This window comes from Peromyscus eremicus, chromosome 3, assembly GCF_949786415.1.
Source record: "Peromyscus eremicus chromosome 3, PerEre_H2_v1, whole genome shotgun sequence".
Taxonomy (NCBI): domain Eukaryota; kingdom Metazoa; phylum Chordata; class Mammalia; order Rodentia; family Cricetidae; genus Peromyscus; species Peromyscus eremicus.
Genome location: NC_081418.1, coordinates 144,483,064 through 144,502,043, shown reverse-complemented (window position 1 = coordinate 144,502,043; position 18,980 = coordinate 144,483,064). Strand labels below are relative to the sequence as shown.

At 40.0% G+C, this 18,980-nt stretch overlaps 1 protein-coding gene and 1 long non-coding RNA gene across 2 annotated transcripts in view; one reads left to right on the top strand and one right to left on the bottom strand.

Moving 5' to 3' along the window:
* Positions 1-13,875, bottom strand: part of Atf7ip (activating transcription factor 7 interacting protein) — an 86,449-nt gene extending 72,574 nt beyond the window's left edge. Inside the window, exon 1 of the mRNA XM_059258715.1 lies at positions 13,724-13,875. The gene's annotated coding sequence lies outside the window, so the exon portion shown is untranslated. The remainder of the gene's footprint in view (positions 1-13,723) is intronic.
* Positions 13,876-13,935: 60 nt separating this feature from the next.
* The window catches only part of LOC131907471 (uncharacterized), a 38,533-nt gene continuing 33,488 nt past the window's right edge, over positions 13,936-18,980 (top strand). The window contains exon 1 of the long non-coding RNA XR_009378409.1: positions 13,936-14,201. This is a non-coding gene — a long non-coding RNA (uncharacterized LOC131907471). The remainder of the gene's footprint in view (positions 14,202-18,980) is intronic.

Here is an 18,980-nt window from a genome sequence, read left to right as displayed (position 1 = left end):
AGTCAAATGTTTTCTAATTGTAATGTTTAAAGATAAAATCTTACTGGCTCTTACCTCAGCTCCTGGTGCATGTGACAAGTCTCTTCACTGCATAGTTGCTGCCTAAGCAGCCTCACAGATTGGGTTAGCAGCCATTTTGAGACAGCTGCACAGTCTCAGTTGCACAAAAGTGTAATTAAGATGGCTGCAACGTGCACTCAAGAACTCACACAGTGAAAACTCAGCCATGTAGCAAAGAAAGCCCCTCCCACTTTGTCAGCCTGCAGGAAACTGAAACACAAACAGCTAATGCATATACTGCAACAAACAATGCAGCTACTTAGCACACAGAAAAAGAAAACAGAAGGCAACAAGCCAGTTTTGCAACAAAATGCCTGTGAATCCGGTCTTGCAACAGTTTGGGCACATTCCGATCCAAACAACTTGAAATCCATGCCACGTATTAGCAGTAACAGAGATAGAGCCAGATCACACAGAGCAAACACTAGGGAATTCGCCTGAAAGAAAGACTCCATTTCAGTCCAGAAAAAAAGGGGAAGGAAAGTCAAACCCCTCAAAACCCAGCTCAAGACCCTTCTTTTTTTTCTCTTACTTTTTCTTCTTTACCTTTAATATAATACATCCATCAAAAGAAGAGTGTCAAACTTGTTTAATCTTATATTCATTTGATCAAGTTAATTTTAATTTTAAAAGCTAATTAAAAATTTCCCCACAGAATCTAAGCTTCAGAAGTGCTCAATCTAGCAGAATGGTTAGAGTTTACAATCACATTTTTCAATTTTAACAGTGGTGTCTTAAAACTAAGGTGGCAACAAAAGTTAATTTAGTAATTTCTCATAAAATCAAACATTTCTTCTTTTTGTAGTCCAAGTGTTACAAATACGTTCTCAGGTGACAGAGCTCATCACTTCAACACTAGGAAAAAGTCCATGAAGAATGCAGACTCTCTGGGAAGGACAAAGAGAGGACCCAAGGGCACGAGCCAGTCTGGAAGAGGGACTGAGCCAAATGTGAGACCAGGGCAGCAGGAGTGGGTACACTCCGCGACACTCTGGCTGCAGCAGCAGCAGCAGCAGAACAGGCAGAAGGCAGGAAAGCAGGAAGGCAGGCATACAAAGGACCTCTTCTGCTTCCGCCCCCATCAGCCATGGAGTTAGCTTCTGGCATTCTTTGGATACAGTCCTCTGAGTTAGTTTCCTGTGCTGTCTAAATGCTGGTACGCATTACAACCCTTTAAGGGTAGAAGAGAGGTGACAGAAATACAACTAGAGGACAATTGGCCTCATGAGATGACAAATCATTAGGTTCATTATCTCATTCTATTTCTCTATAGATTTGAAATATTCCATAAAATTCTTCTAATTACTCGGCCTTGAAAGAAGTCTTTATCCAATTTTCCATAAGTTGGACTGGATAATATCTTTGAAAACTGCCTTAAGTGCAGAAAACAAGAGAAACATTACACATGATCCAAGCTATATCAAATTACAGCCTGGGGCTCAAGCTTGGGCCTTCAGCATGCTAAGGAAGTGCTCCATACCACTGAAATACACCGCCAACCCTTGTTTTGTAGTTTTTGAGACAGTGTCCTACTATGTAACCAAAACTCTGTATTCCCTGTATGCTCAAACTGCCCTCAGACTTGTAATCCTCCTGCATCTATCCCTAGAATGCTAGGATTATAGGTGTTTGTGCCACCATACCTGGCCGAGCCATAACATCTCTTAGGCTATTGTGGCTGAGGGTGGCTTCATCTATTCAGTAAAAGGAAGATGTTAGTAAACTGAAATGTTTGGAATAGACATGATTACTGTAAAACTGGGATGTAAATCTACTGGGGCCAGGCATTACAAATAACCAAAATATAGTTATCTGGTAAATTTTAGATGCTTTCTCAATTGTTACTCTGCTCCTAATGGCAGGTTTTATCACCAATCTGTGATAACTAAAACAGGCCCAGAGATTAAACAACAGTTAAAAATTAATAAAAGCTGAATGAAATATAACTCAGACTACACTCAGCTTCAATGTGTAAAGCTTCACCCAGCCCTTTCAGACACTGGGTCTCTTGGTCGGATAAAAACAGGAAAGGAAAATGAAGGCTGTTGTTACAGTAACTGGTGTCACTGTCTCCATCTTTCATTATGTGTCTCAAAAAAACAGCCTCGTTCACCACATAAATTAAGTCTGGATTCACCTTTATGTTTGCTTGAGACAGAGTCCCACTCTTTAGGCCTAGATTAGCCTTAAATTTATGTCATTCCTCCTGCCTCAGCCTTCCAAAGTCCTGGAATAAGAGGCATGGGCCAGAACACCCACCATTCATTAACTATCACTCACAGTCCTCTCCTTAACCCCCTTCCTCCTTACTATGTCCATCATCTACACCTGGAACAACTGCTCTCAAGAGCTTCGATTCCTATCTTTGCTGCATTCACCACACTTCAATACTTCTCTCTTCTAGATCATGTAAGATTAGAAACTGCATCTGCTCGTCTCCCATTCTGTTTAATAGTATAAAACTATCTCAACAGACAGTAAGTTGAGATTCTCATTATTTTGTTTCTGACACTCAGGAAATCTCAGGAAAGTGTGCATTTTCTGGTAGGGTCTCTTTTCTCCCTAATTTTTTCCTACAAGACTGCAGTTTCAGAGTCCAATGCAGTAAAGATGCCTTTTGTAGAGTACATTCCAGTTTTTAGGTGTTTGACGGGGACTACTGTTTGTACACAATAGCTGAGCTCTGAAACAGCTAAAGAAGTAGATTGTTTGCTTTTGTTTCAAACGTGCGCGCACGCGCACGCACACACACACACACACACACACACACACACACACACACACACACACACACACACGAGAGCACATATGGGAACACACATGCACACTGCTCAGACAGCAGAGGACAACTTGCAGGAGTTGGTTCTCTCCTTCCACAGTGAATTTCAGGGACAGACCTCAGGTCAGGCTTGTGCAGCACCCTGAGCCATCTTCCAGGCTGGTTTTGTTTCTTAATTAGAATATAATGTAACAGATTTCATTATAATATTTCCACATATAACTTAATTATTTGTTTTAAAATTCTGTTAATATTTCTAAGTCCAACACAGATATAACTTAATGTCATAAATTACCTTTTAGGAAATTTTAGATAAGATCATTTATAAAAAGCCACATCATTTATTTGAAAAAAAAATAAATGATTTGGAAAAAACATTTTAACATTAGGTAAATAGTTCTATGACAATCTCACATTTAATCTCCTCCAATGAGAAACTAGCATGCTTTGGAACATTCTTCTCTGGGCTACCAAGTGAGTTCCAGGAGAGGCGCAAAGCTATACAGAGAAACCCTGTCTCGAAAAACCAAAAAAAAAAAAAAAGGAACATTCTTCTCAATCATCATTACAATGAAGCAGCCATATCCTACGCTCCCAGGATGTCTCGGAATGCCAGTCTAATGCATTTGTAAATGATAAAGTCATGTCGCAATGTCAGAGTCTAGACATCCCTGAGAATAAGTGTTACACTCACCACCTTTTATGTCCAGAGAATATAATCATTTGCCAAGAATTACAAAAGTAGTAATGAGGGAGAGAATTAAAAGAATTCACTTGAGTCAACTATTGTATTTTTTTGTTTACCACATTAGTGGAATAACAATGCATGTGTAAATTATTGAAAACTACTTAAAGTCTTACTGTGTTTTGGTAGACTGTTCCATTTACTTAGTTATGACACGCTACACAAATTATTGTTAATGTCATATTGGGGGGGGAGGAACATAAAAGGATACTAAGGTACAAACTAGATCTTCACTAGCTTTTCTGGGTTCTACCTCAAAAAGGGTAACTTTTTCTTTTCTCTGTTTTACTTCTTAGATTACTGGCCAATTCCTAAACCTGCTTGCCCTTTTCTGGACACCCTGACCCTCCCTTGCAACAATTACAGAACTCCACAGCTCAGTCTGCTTGCTTTCTGGAACTGCAACTCCAAAGGCATGCATCTCCCTTCCCCCTCTTCTCCTTGGAGGCAACTTGGGGGGGGGGGGGGGGTATCTTTGGCCACCAAGCTTGACAACCTGTGTTTAAATCCTGGGACCCACATAGTAGAAGGTGAGAATCAATTCCCTCAAGTATTTCTATGACCTCCACATGCAAAGAAATGCATGATCCACACTACAAAACAGAATAAACTTGTAATTTTTTAAAAAAAATTAAGATACAAACTGAAAACACCTCACTTCTCCACATCTCATTAAGTCTAGATGCCCTTATCAAACACAGCCCAGTGAACAGCTTTCCATAAACATAGCAAAGGTCTGAAAATAAGATTCCCCAATTAAAATGATAGTTCAAGGGTCAGCAATGTAGTTTTGTAAGAGGGCTTGTGTAGCTTTTACAAGGTGTTGAATTCCAACCCCAGCAACAACAAAAGTTTAAATCTATCTAAATTTAGATATTTCAATTGACCTACCACATCATATTATGCAGTAAGCCCAGAAAAAGAAACCCAACTAAGCCTTTAACATGGAAGACAGAAAGCAAAAGCCAAAAATACTGAGCAAATCATTATGCATCAAGAAGAAAACTTCAAAACCTACTATTATATGGAGGAAAACGTTGCACTTTTAAGACCAGAACAGAATAGTACAGGCAGGAAATGAAAAAGAAGTTAATATAAGAAATAAAAAAATTCAATAAAACTATCTGATGAAATTGAAGAAAACTGCTTCAGCAGAAGACAATTTATAGAAAGAAAATGGAGTTACTATACATAAATTATCAATACAAAATTATCTATACAAAAAAAATCTATATAAAAATTCAAAATGAAAGAGCAGAATGGCAGAAGATCTCACCAATGAAATCATTGAAGAAAGTGCTCCAGGATATGGTTCACCAGTGAGTACCTGCTTCCTATGTACAATCTTTCATTGCAAAACAAAGGAAAATGACTTCAGATTAGAGTTCTATACCCAGCCAAACTATCAATCAAACATTAAAATACTGAATGATATTTTTCTGATATCAATTATCTTTAAAAAACAAAAACATCTCATATATCCTGTCTAAAAAGGAAATAGTACATAATAGTTTCCTCCTCCTCAGAGACAAAGTCAATCAAAATAATGGCATATGGAAAACAAGGGTCCTATAGAAAAGGAAGCCTCCATAATAGTGAACAGAAGCATTAAGATTACAGCTGCATACAAGAGAGGCCAAAGAGGCAGTTGCAGGGGTGGGGCAGCCTGGGAAAGTCACCAGTCAGCAGTACCATGGTGGGAACCACAGCCCGGGAATCTCCCAGGCCTTCATCCATTAACTGATGGAAGCAGATGCAGCAAAGCATCCACAGCCAAGCACCAGGTCGAGCTCTGGGAGTCCAGTTGAAGAGAAGGAAGAGGGATTATATGAGCAAGGGGGGGTGGGGGTTAGGGCCAAGATCATGATGAGGAAATCTGCAGAGACAATTGAACCAAGTTCGTGGGAACTCACAAACTTTAGACTGACAGCTGCGGAGCCTGCACGGGACCAGACTAGGCCCCTCGGCATACGGGAGACAGTTGTGTAGTTTCGTCTGTTTGAGGGGCCCCTGGCAGTGGGATCAGGATCTATTCCTGGTGCATGAGCTGGCTTTTTGGAGCCCATTACCTATGGTGGGATGCCTTGCTCAGCCTTGTGGAGGGGGGAGGGGCTTGGTCCTGCCTCAACTGAATGTACCAGGCTTGGCCGACTGCCCATGGGAGGTCTTACCCTTTTGGAGGGGATGAGGGTGTGGGGTGGGGGGATGAGAGGGGGGTCTGTGGTTGGTATATAAAATGAATTAAAATTTTCTTAAAAAAAAAAAAGAGAAGTCAAAGAGAGTCATTGTGACATAAAGGAGTTATTACCCTCATGAATCAACATCTGTATCTAGGAATTAGGTCAGGACTTTTCATGGCAGTATTAATACAAAGCAGACAACTTTGTGAAAGCAGTATTTAATATTGATAAATTTATTCAGAAAGTCCTTACAGATAAGCTAAATTATCAGAGATATTTTAAGAGTAGCTCTGTAGAAAAAATACTGCTCAAAGTGATTAAACACTGCATAAGGTATGATTCTTTGTTGTTGTTGTTGTTGTTGTTTATTTAGGACGGGGGCAGAAGCTACAAGTTGTGTGTGGAGGTCAGAGGGCAACCTGCAAGGACTCAATTCTTTCCTTCCACTTTGTGAGTCCCAGGAACTGAACTCAGGTGATAATGCTTGGCAGCAATCAGCTTTACCCACTGGGCTACATCACAGACCATCTCTTACTTTTTATAAATCAGTGTGTATGTTTTCAGTAAGAGGCTTACATTGGTCACACAGTGGTGAACACAGTTACCTTCAATGACAATATGCTTTCTGGACCAGCAAGACAGCTTAGCAATGGGACGTGCCACAAAGACAAGACCTGAGTTCAATCCCCAGAATTCAAAATGAAAGGAGAGAACCTTCTTGAAAGTTGTCCTGACTTCCACATGCCCTGCGTGCTCAGGCACATACTTTTTTTTTTTTAATTTTTAAAGACTCTACTTTCCTATGTGTAACCATAACCACACTCAAGTGTGACATTTAAAAACAGACCTCACGTTTAGTATGACAGCGAACAAGGAAAATCTATCAAGTGGACCGATGACTCCTCAGAAGAAACCAATTTACTATCTCTTCTGCAAGTCATATGTTCGGAGCTTCAATAAAACAAAGAACGCACAAATTCCTAACCGTCCACATGATTCTCAATCATGTATTTATCAACAGCTGATAAAGTCTAACACTTCATAAAGTATCTGGCCAGAAGTGGATATCTCATCAGAACTAAGTAAATTACTAAGTGTCTGGCACAGTAGCACATGCCTGTAATCCCAGCATGTGGGAGATAAAGGCAGGGAGGGGCGGATCAGGAGTTCAAGATCATCCTCCATTCTCCCCCATGTAATGTGGGTCAGCTTAACCTATATGAGAACTCATTTCAAATTATCAAAAAGTAAAAAGAATCAGAAAATTCAGTAAACACGCAATAGTTAAATCTATATCTTATGGTCGGGGCCTGCTTAGAAGTGCGGATATGAAAGAAACAGGATTATATTCTTTTGCCTCAAGAATCACTATCCAGCCTGGTATGGTAGCTCTCAGCATGGAAGGCTGAGGCAGGAAGACTGCTGTGAGTTAGTCAGCCTGGGCTACAGTATGAGCGCCTGCCACAAAAACAAACTAAATTGCACTCAGCTTCAGCTCAGTCTCCCAAGAACCAAAACTGGAAGGGAGTGAGTTACCAAGCTAACCCTGCCTTAGTTTTGGTTGAGCATGTCCAGCAAGTCTAGAACTGAGAGGAAAGGTGAGTGGAGAAAAGGCAAGCTCTGCACCCTGAGCTTTTGTAAACAGTGGAGGAGATGGGGTAATCCTGCAGGGATCCAGTCCCTAAAATACATTATTCCATCCCTAACTTTGGTAATGACAACTAGATGCTGTTGAAATCAATGTGAGCATCTCTACAAATAAGATTACTATTGGAAAAAAATCTGCTTGTCCAACATGAAGAGGTGCACTGTAAATCTAGTGACCTTAATAATCATGTGGTTTATTTAGTTTTTATTTAATCAGTCCAAAAACCAGATTCACACACACAAATTTGCAAATAATTTTTCTAAATGTTTAGATTTGTTTATTAGAGTATATTATCAAATAATTTTTTTCTAAATGACTTTTCAAATACATTTAAATTCTAGCTGTAGTGTCATTATTGTCCATAAAGATTCTTAAAATTTATTACGTGTGTCTATGATGTGTGTGGAGTGACCACATGCCACAACACACATATATAGGTCAGGTAACAACTTGGAGTCAGTTAACTCCATCCAACTTTAAGTGAAATAATAATACACAAATAATTGCATCCTTCCATCTTGTCTTCAAATCTTTACATATATTTATTTTTTCTTTTTTCTCCAGAGTTGTATTTTAGGATCTTAGGTGAGCAAAGGTAGAGAAAATGTAGCATGAGGGTGATGAACTTGTAGCCAGCCTGAGCTATACCATGACCTTATCTCAAGAAAATAAACAAAGCCTGCCCTTTAATCCCAGCCCTCAGGAAGCAGGGAGAACGGCTCTCTGAGAATTTAAAGCTAACCTGGGCTACACCTAACAAGTTCCAGGCCAGCCAGGACTACACATTAAGATTATCTCAAAAACAAAACAGCAGCAACAACAACAAAACAAAAACCGAAAGAAAAACAATAAACAGAAGAGATTAGCGGATGCAGCTCAACTGGCAGAGAGTGCTTGCCTCACAGGCAGGAAGCCCTGTGTTCCAGCTCCAGGACACCATGGCACAGGACTGTGACACCAGCACTTGGAAGGGGGAAGGAGAGAGGGCAGGGCGAGAGAAAAGAAAGGAAAAAGGAAGGGAGAAGAAATGAACAGAGGAAAATAAAGCAGGGGAGAAAGGAAAAAAGTAAAAGAATAAAATGATAAATTTTCGTTTCTAACACTTCAACGGTGACTCTCCTGTTGAGAAGCCAACCTTTGTCCTACTCACAAGCCCTTCTAGGGCACCTCTGTCACAGGTTAAGGAAATAAATGCTATAATCCACCAGAAAGCGACAATTTCTCATCCAAGGTCGAAAGTAACATAAAAAAAGCAAAATACCTAAATTTTTCTAAGTAAACTTCCTTGAAAAAGACCCAAAAGCAGACAGGAGTAAATGCCTAACAAAATTATCTTAATGCTTAGTATCTGTTTCCTAGGTTTATTTTCACAAAGCCAGGAAGATTTTACTGTGAGTTCTCTTGATTTCTTTTCTTCTTTTCATGCCTCCACATGTTCAATAAAATAATATCTGGGCAATAACCAGACTTTCAATATTAAAAACATAAAAAGTAAAATGTCACTATTATTTAAGCACTAATGTATGAGGCAGCACTTGGGAGGCAAAGACAGGAGGAACTCTGTGAGTTTGAGTCCAAACAACATAAAGAAATTTAATGAATGAATGGTATACAAAGTAGGGAGAACATAACAATTTGATGCTACCAAGAAAAGTAAAATTGTGTTTATATTTATTATGGGTGAAGGTTTGTTCCATCCTGGCCAAACATTGAGCTACATAACTTTTCAAAATTCCACCAATCAAAATAATAACAACAATGGTTTTAGGAAAATCCTTTCTTTTGAAACCTACTTTCGAGGCTCTGACTTCCAACTGGCTTACTTTGTTATCAACATGTCCCAAATCACAGAAACTTAGCCTTATGCCCTCTCGTAATCCATCCCTCTGACTATCACCACCCAGAAAACACTAAAATGAAACCTTGTTGGAAGATCATGGGGATCATAAGTTTTCCCAACCTTTCCTAAAAACAGTCCATTTTAGGAGTCTAGAAGTATACCCTATTCATGATTTTTAAGACTATGATTTAAAAATTCCTCAAATAAACTTACTGTATATAATTCTAGACAGAGTATTATTGTTTTAATTTAATAAAAAGAATCTAATGTTCATCTACAAAACCACACATTACCTAACACAACTGTGAAAACACGTTGTGGGTACTGCAATTAAATAGTATACAGCATTATTAAATATATTCATATAGTATTTTATATAGCATCTGGCTATAGAGTGTCTGGCCCTACAATGCCTTGCCAACTATGAGGACCTTTGTTCCAGCCCCAGTACCCACATGAGAACGTTGAATGTAGTTGTAACCCCACTACTGCAAAGTTCAAACAGGAGGATAACCAGACAGTCTACTAGCCAGACAGTCTAGTCTAATTGGTGAGCTCCAGTCTAATGAGAGACCCTCTCTCCAAGGAGGCAGATAACACTCCAGTGTCTGTGAGCATACACACACACACAATTTTAAAAATGAATGAAAGGAGAGCTGGAGAAATGAAGGACCTGAGTTCAAATCTCAGAGCCCAAGGAAAGAAAAGCAGACATGACAGCACATGTATCTGTAATCCCAGAGCTCTCACGGGAAGAGACAGAAGGGTGCCCAGACACTCACAGGTCACCTAGCCTGGTGTACACAATGCAAAGCAATTAAGACATCCTGCCCCAAACAAAGTAGGTAACAAGGACAGGCACCTGAGCCCTGTCCTCTAATCCTACTTCCTCACAGACACCGAGGCAGGAGTATACTCATACTCACATAAACCAAGACACAAGTATATGCATGCACATCATACTCAAAAATATTATTTTTAAATCATCATAAAGTTCTAGAAGAAAATGAAATGGATAAATTCATCTCGCAACACGTAATACTTTGTCTGCAGAGAAGCTCTGGAATAAATCATAAATTAAAGAGCAATGCTGCCAGGTATAGTGATGCAGGCCTTTAATTTTTTTTAACTAGCACTCAGGGAGGAGGAGGCAAGTGGATCCCTGTGAGTTCCAGGACAGTCTGATCAACATAGTGAGTTCCAGAACAGCCTGGGGCAGGCTGCACAGTGAGACCCTTACTTAAATTAAACAAACAAACAAACAAATAAGGCACTGTATTTCACTAAATAGAAACAAACAAACAAAAAAACTCAAGACATAAAGCCAAAAGCGATTTGAAAGGTTAAAAAATAAGGAAAAACAGCGACACTAAGTTGCCCTAGCTGTTGCTGACCAGCAGAAAGGACATCAACATCCATAATGAACACGCACACACCTGAAAATATTTCCGTTCATTTCACAGAAAAAAATCAACTTCACCACTTCAAGTAAGTAAATACCGTATATTCAACCCATCTAATTGGTGGCAGTATGAGAAATCTTCTGGAAAAACAAAACAAAACCAAAAATTGGTCTATTTTGTAAAATACTATGCTGTCAAAGCCCTTGAAAATAGTAATATTTGTGTTTGTTTTGTTTTGTTTTTCGAGACAGGGTTTCTCTGTGTAGTTGTGGCTGTCCTGGAACTCAGGTCCAAGGCCAGCCTGAGCTGTATCTGATAAGCTGAGGGAGGAGAAGAAAAAGAACAGAGTAACAAAATGATTGGGGGTGCTGAAGAGGAGCTTAGTAAGCTATACTCAACTCGTTAAATACAAATAATCTCCAGACTTTTGAAAACATTTGAGCGAGGCACAATAGAGTGCTTTTAATCCCAGCAGAACCAGGTAGAGCTGAGATTTTAGAGCCCAGCCTAGTATACACAGCAAAGTCTAGTCTGGCCTGGGCTACATAAGGAGACTTTCTCTCCCTAAATGAATAAATTAATTAATTATATCTGATAATTGAGATTTCATAACACAGTATTGTGTAATTATTTTAAAAATAAATTTTATAATACTAAAATGGGAAGATATTCATAATATAACACAAAGTTAAAAGAGCAGGAACTGTGCTGGGGGGGTGTAGCTGAACATTAAGAGTAGCTGAGGCCCTGGGTTTGATCCACAGCACCACCAAAAGGGAAAAAAAAATAAATTAAAAATTAACTGATAAGTATTTATATGCTGATACACCAGGGCAAAAATGGAGTCACAAAAATCACCAGAACAGTTCAGAGGGCTTATTCCTAACGACTGACTGAATACTTTCTAAATCTTCTATAATGTGTAAGTTTAAAATATTTAAACATACTTTGCACAAATTCAAATAATTTTTAAAAAGTAAAATTAATTTTATAACTTAATCATTCCAATCTGTTTCTTCTAAACTATATACTTAAAATTTGTAAGATTACAATGATTTTTAAATAACTCCAGTAATCACTCATACTTGAGGAACCTAGTTCTTATCTATTAGGTAAACACTGTACACATAAACATATGCAGGGCATAGGTCAAAGCTTTCTTCCATCACCACCTAACTACAACTTCAGAATTCACCTATTTCTGACAAAACACTAAAGAACAAACCATTGACATTCAGACAATCCATAATTTTAGTAAATTTAAAATCACATTTACCTTCTAAGAAATATGATAGCAAAACTGTCCCCTCAATATTGAAATTTTGTATTATATTCTTCCAGTACCTCTTATGATCTCCAATATTAACCCAAGACACAAGCATCTGTGTATTCAAACAAAAAATATAAATTTAAATATATAAGCCAAAATAATAGGAGTACAAATATGGGGTGAGCCACCGCAGAAGCAGGGAAGTCTCAGGAATGGAAAACCGCCTTCATCCAGTGTACAAGACAACAGAGCTTCATGAACCACATTAGACCCAATTTAGAGCTGTTGGGGGGACACTCTTCACTATCCCTCCATTCTATGCCATGTCACATCATTTCAAAAAACAGGAAACAAACAAAAAAACCAGTCATCCAAAAGTGCTCCTTTCAACTATTTCTAAGAGTATACAAGAGTATAACCTTATTTCTAAGAGTATATTTCAGGTAATAAAGATATCCCAAAATCAACCAATATTCTTCGTTTGACAACACACTGGTCCAAACAAGTTACATAATCAACCAAGAAAGCAACTGTATATATGAATGACAGATGAAGTTTATGAAGCCATTTACAAATTTTTAGACTAGTAAGAAACAAGTGGCAGAATAAGAAAACCATACTAAATCATATGTGTCTTGACCCAATTGTGCCATATAAAGTTTAAATTTAGTGGCATTAGTATTTTAAAGAAATCAGTAGCAAACCAGTTATTTTAAGAAACTAAAACCAGAACATATACAGCTAAAAAAATTTAAACAAGTGTACATCATACACACATACTACAGTGCACATATTTCTTTTTAAAATTCAAAATTTTTCAATTGATTCACTTCAATTCATAAAGGCCTCAATGTAATTTGGAATATTTTGAAGAATTCTTCAACACAAAAAGGTATCGGGTATAATAACTTCTACGTCATCATAAAATGATGAGAAAACAAGTTTATTAGTTTTTTTAGCAATTATCTAACTGAAGAAATAACAGAATTAAAAACATGCAAGACTGAAGTGCTTTAACAAACTGTCCAATATTAAAACTTCATTGATTTGGAATATTTCTAAAAATATTTCTAAAAAAAAAAAAAAAACTGAGGATATTGAAATTTCAACTTAACTAACTTGAACATTCTTTTTTTGTTCTTCTCCCAAACTAACATTTCAAAGAATAAAATCGTTTCTATTTTGTAAACGTTGCACATCCAAAAGCGAACTGGTAAAAACAGGGTTAAAAGTTATTTACAAAAGTGCAGTGAAGTACATGCACTTCCCCTGAGAACACCACTAGGTGCCGATCTTATCTCCCTAAACAGCACATGAATCCAGAAATACCTAACTAAACGCGAAATTATAATCGAGAACCACAAGAGGCAATTTGTACACAAAAAGAAGTCTGCAGCCTGGAGAGAATCAGAGAATTAAAGGATTTTAAGGTCGGCTAAGTGTAAGACATGAGAGGAACGTTTTCCTCGGAAAATGTGAAAAAAGAAGGGTACCGAGATGAAACCCCCTCGAGAATGAGAAAAATTAAATCTAGAACCCAAATGGCGTCCAACAAGAACATTAGATCTCGAAAATGAATATTGCGCTTGCGCAGCCACCGCCCGGCCAGCTGCTCAACTGCAGCTAGAGCCCGACCCCAAACGATCACGTGCTCCCATGCAGCGCCCGCCCGCAGCTTCGCAACCGCGCAGGCGCAAACTCAACTCCCGCAGCCGCCATAATGCGGTCTTGACTCTTCCGAAATACAATAGTCATTTCGCCGACTGTAGTTACTACAGCCCCTGACAGTCGCATATACCTTCAGGGGCGGGAGGTGAGGGACAGGGACCCGAGTTCCTTCCTACACAGCCGTCCCGCACAGCCGTCCCGGACGCTGCCGCCTCAGCCGTGCGCTCCACTCCGCCGCCTCCGCAGATTCAAAAACAAACCCGCTTCTCCCCTGCACGCGCCGGGGCCGTTATGCAAATAGGTGGGGGCGGAGCTCCGCGAGCGCACTGGGTACTCCGCCCACTCTTCCATCGGCCAATGAACGCACGCGGTGCCTATTCGCCATGCAAATCTCCTGGTTTTTTATTTGAATGAGGGACTTTGGCCACGCCTCCTGCCTTGAAAATGAGAACCGAGTGCGCGGTGGTGGCGCTGCCGGCTTTTCTATCGCTCCCGGAGGTAATTTTTTTTCGGTTGGCTCCCCCACACACACAATCACCTCCGAGGCATCTTTTTTGCGTGGAGATTCCTCAGTGAGCACCCTCCGTGAAACTTGAGAGAGGAAGTAGGTGAGTGTTTAAAAAGCGGACTTTCCACAAAGTCTAGAATCCTAGAGTAGGATTTATTCAACATTTTTTTTATTTCAATTTTTACCTTTTTTTGTTTTGTTGAGTCAGATTCATACAATTTAGCACAGTCTAGCCTTGTAAGTAGCTGTGTAGCCCACACTGATCAGGAATTCGAAATCATTCAGTTCTCAAGTGTTGGTTACAGGTATCATTTATTTTTAAATTCACCAAATGAGTTGTATTAATCGTCAGGATATGGAGAAAAAAAACCAAAACCTCCTTTTTTCAGATAATCTGTAACAGAGCAAGCACTACCAATCATACCTTCACACTTCATACCATAAATTCACTTATCTGAAATAGTGATAATAATAACTGATAAGCAAATTGAGAGAACTAGAATGTAGAAAAGAATCAAATTATGTTTTTAACAAACCAGGAAGAGCCAGAAAAATAGTAGATGGAAAGATTAACCACTATTTAATTAATTAAATGTAATTTCTCCTTCAAAGTATTTAATAGTAACTTAAGCAATCACTGTGTTCCAGAACTATGTTGTGACTGTCAGTGCTGAGGAAATCTAGACTCTCATAGCCAGCTGTAGTAGCTCATGGGTGGAATCTCATTGGCACTCGAGGAGGTTGGGTGGGGCAGTACCTTATCCCGGAAGGAACAAGGACAACCTGTGACCATGTGCTTCCGGATCATCCTGGGCTTGAGACTGTCTCCAAAAAAGCTTTAATTATTGCCCTGTACTTAACAGTTAAACAAGGACGTTAAACAGGCAAACCCGAAGAATTTTAAATTCAAGAAACAAATGTGGTACAATATCCAGAGTCTTTCTGGTGCCAGGCCTGTCACGTGCTAGGCAAGTGTTTTACTACTGAGTGATGGCAGCAACCCAAAAGGCCAGAACCATGGGGTGAGCCCAGAACCCTCACCACTAAGCTTACTTAACCCATGCCCTGTATAATCCTTGTGGGTGAAATTGAATGTGAATGTGGGTGGAATTTGTAATTATCTTTTGGAGAGTATCGAAGGTGAATGGGCCTGGTGGTGGTGGCCCACACGATTAATCCCAGCACTGGCGGCAACAGGCAGGCCTATCTGACTTCCAGGACAGCCTGGTTTTCAGAGGGTTCCAGGAATGGTTTACACAAAGAAACCCTGTTTGGGGGATAGGAGTATGCATGTTTTTTCTAGATATAATTAAGATCCTAAATTGATTTTGAGTTGAGAGAGAGATTATCTTGAGTAATTTAATTTAATCTAGTTAAAAAAAAAAAAACTTAAATAGGCCAGAGGTAGTGGTGCACGCCTTTAATCCCAGCACTCAGGAGGCAGAGGCAGGCAGATGTCTGCTCAAAAGCCAACGTGGATTAAAGAGTGAGTTCCAGGACATCCAGGGCTACACAGAGAAATCTTGTCTCCAAAAAGGAGGGAGAGAAGAGAGAGAGACCTTAAAAGGAAAACACCCAGCTAGGTGGTGGTGGTGCACACCTTTAATCCCAACACTTGGGAGGCAAAGGCAGGCCAGTCCCTGTGAGTTCAAGGCCAGCTTAGTCTACAGAGTGAGTTCCAGGACAGCCAGGGCTACACAGAGAAACTTGTCTCAAAAAAAAAAAAGAAAAAGAAAAGAAAAGAAGAGAGGAAGAAAGGAAGGAAGGAAGGAAAGAAGGAAGGGAGGAAGGAAGGAAGGAAGGAAGGAAAAAAGAAAAGAGGAAAAGGAAAAGAAAATATGAGCTCCCATCTTCCTACTCCAGCCCCCACACCATTTGGAGGAATCTGGGAGGTATTGCTCTTGACAGACCTGAACATGTTTGGGGAAGGATTGTGGAAGGAGTTTGGAATAAAGCCATTGGGTGTTAAGAGTTTGGTGAGCTGTTATGTAGGAGCTTGGAAGATAAGAATATTGAGAGCAGTGCAGACAATGGAAGCCTGGTTTGTGAAGTTTCCGAAGGAAGCAAAGACTACTGGGCAGTTTTTGTGAAGAATCTACGGTGTCTGGTCAGCTGAAGAATCAGCTGTGATTAACAAGAGACCAGCAAGCCAGGTGGATGTGACTCATGCCTCATTCCAGCATTCGGAAGACAGAGGAAGAAGAATCTCTGAATTTGAGGAGACCAGCATCATTGAGGTTAAATTTTCTGGGAAGTGTTTCCTGAGAGTCAGCACACAGAAGCTGTGTTCCAAGGTGGCCAAGGTTGTAGCTTGTGCTGAATTGGGTAGTGTAAGAGTTACCCAGGTGGTGATGGTTTTGAAGGTGTAAAGGGGTTACGGACAGCAGCTGAGAAAGGAAGAAAAGACAGAAAGAAAGTAAGAAAGAGGCATAGCATAAAACAAGACACAATGAAGTTTCTAAACTTTTCTGAGATTTTTTTAGATGTGTGTCAGTGACTCCGCTTGCACCAATGTCTGCTCACCATGGAAGCACAGTGCTGGTGGAGACTGGGAGATAGTGTTGACTCTCTAGAACAGAATTACCGCCATGAGCCTCCCTGTGGGTGTGGGCAATCAAACAGAACAGCCATTGCCCTTAACCACTGAACCGCCTCTCCAGCCTCGAGTCCAAACTTTTAAGAAGCATGTTGCCTATTTTACTTCTGCATAGTGCTAGATCCTCTGAGAGCAGATAGTGCACACTATCCTGCTCTTTATAACATCAAAATCCATGGTGTCGGCAGGATCAGATTCCATTCATGAACTTAGGGTTAGGTCCCTGCCATGGAGACCCAGGGCAGCTGCAGGGCTGGAGGTCCCTTTGAGGCTGACTTCTGCAGGCCTCAGCCTTTCCCCGAGAGGAGGAGAGCCAGCCTGATCCAGGTGAATGCAGAGGGACAAAAAGCAGCCCTGTTGAAAACTAAGCAGCCGCAGCACCTTGAACTGCTTACATCCAGAGCATTTCTGGGCATGAGCAGAAGTTGTAGAAGTTCCGGGTTCAGAAAAGGGACTTCTGCTCTGCAGGAAGCCCTGAGGCTCTGGGTTCTACATCTGGACTTCTGCAGGACTGTAGGCTACTGAGCCAGTCTTGGCTGTTTCACTGGGTGATTGTATAAAAAGAGGAAGTGAACAGAAAAAGTCCTTCAGTGGAGTTGTAAATTTATGTGGGGTTTTTTTTTTGGGGGGGGGTTAAATTTTTAAATATTAAATGTATGCTCTGAGCCTGGAGCATGCACAAATGTGCTCTGTACCTGTGGCTGTGCAGAAGGGGCTTATTTTTTAGGTTTAAATGTTATTGTTATGACCAGTTGTGTGAAGGAAGCCCTATATTACATTGTTGTTTTAGTTTCAAGGCTGTGTTTATGTCCTTAATCCATTTTGCAGCTATTTTGTTTTGTTTTGTTTTGTGCCATTAAGCCATGTGCCCAGCCCTCTCTTACTTTTTATTATTTTTGTTTGATCTTTGTTTTTTCTCCTTTAATTTTTTTTTTTTTTTAGTTTTTCGAGACAAGGTTTCTCTGTGTAGTTTTGGAGCCTTTCCTGGATCTCACTCTGTAGATCAGGATGGCCTGGAACTCAGAGATCTGCCTGGCTCTGCTTCCCAAGTACTGGGATTAAAGGCGTGCGCCGCCGCCGCCGCCGCCGCCGCCGCCGCCGCCGCCGCCGCCGCCACCACCACCCAGCCTCTCCTTTAATTTTGTACAAGTCCTACCAAGTTATCTGAGCTGGCTTGAACTCAAGGAGGCCCAGACAAGCCTTCAACTTGAAGTCTTCCTGCCTCAGACTCCTAGGTATCTGGAATTACAAGCATGTGCTACCAGTCCTGGAGAGTTGAATTTTTTGTATGTAGTGTCAGGAGTCTTAATTTCATATTCTGTTTGTAGATCACAGTTTTCCATGGGTTAAAATAGAACTATTTTGCCCCTTTGTGCAATGAACAGCCATGTTACTACTGAGAGCAGTATCACGATTCTTTTCTGTTTAAGCAAATCAGAGAACCAAACTGAAAGTCTCATCATCATGCTTCTGTTTCCCTGGACACACTTCCTATACCAATAATGTACCACTGCAGCATGAATCTTAAAAGTTCTTATTAATAAAATCAAACCCGAGGCCAGTTATTGGGGTGAAGCTGGAAGATCAGAGAGACAGAACAAGCCACAGCTACCTCACCTCGCCAGTTCCTCAGCTGGTCTTGTTTCCTCAGACTGGAGGCTTCTGAGTCCTCATCCAGAATGGGTCTCAGCTGAACTGCTGCTCAAAAGCCTGAATGCTTAACCAGGCCAAAAGCTTCTAGTTTCTGGTCTTCACGCCTTATATACCTTTCTGCTTTCTACCACCACTCCCTGGGATTAAAGGCTTGCTTTCTGGGATTAAAGGCATGATGAGTCACCATGCCTGGCTGTATCCTTGAACACATGGATTTCTGCCTCTGGAATGTTAGGATTAAAGGCGTGTGCTACCACTGCCTATCCTTTATGTTTAATATTGTGGCTGTTCTGTCTCTGACCCCAGATAAGTTTATTAGCATGCACAATATTTGGGGGAATACAATACCACATTTCCTCTCTTTTTGTCTAAAATTTAAAAAAGCTTATAACTAATACAAGAAAAATTATATTCAGTAAGTATATACAATATACACAGTCAAGATTACATTAACAATGTCTAGTCCATTAACATTTGACAGATTCAGATAAAAACTCCATTATATATATTAACAATGTCCAGTCCAGTAACATCTGATAAACTCAGACCAAAAAATTTTCATTATTTATCTTATTTAAAACAAGTAGTTCCTTTTTAAAAGTAGATTCCATAATCTCCCTTTTATCTTAT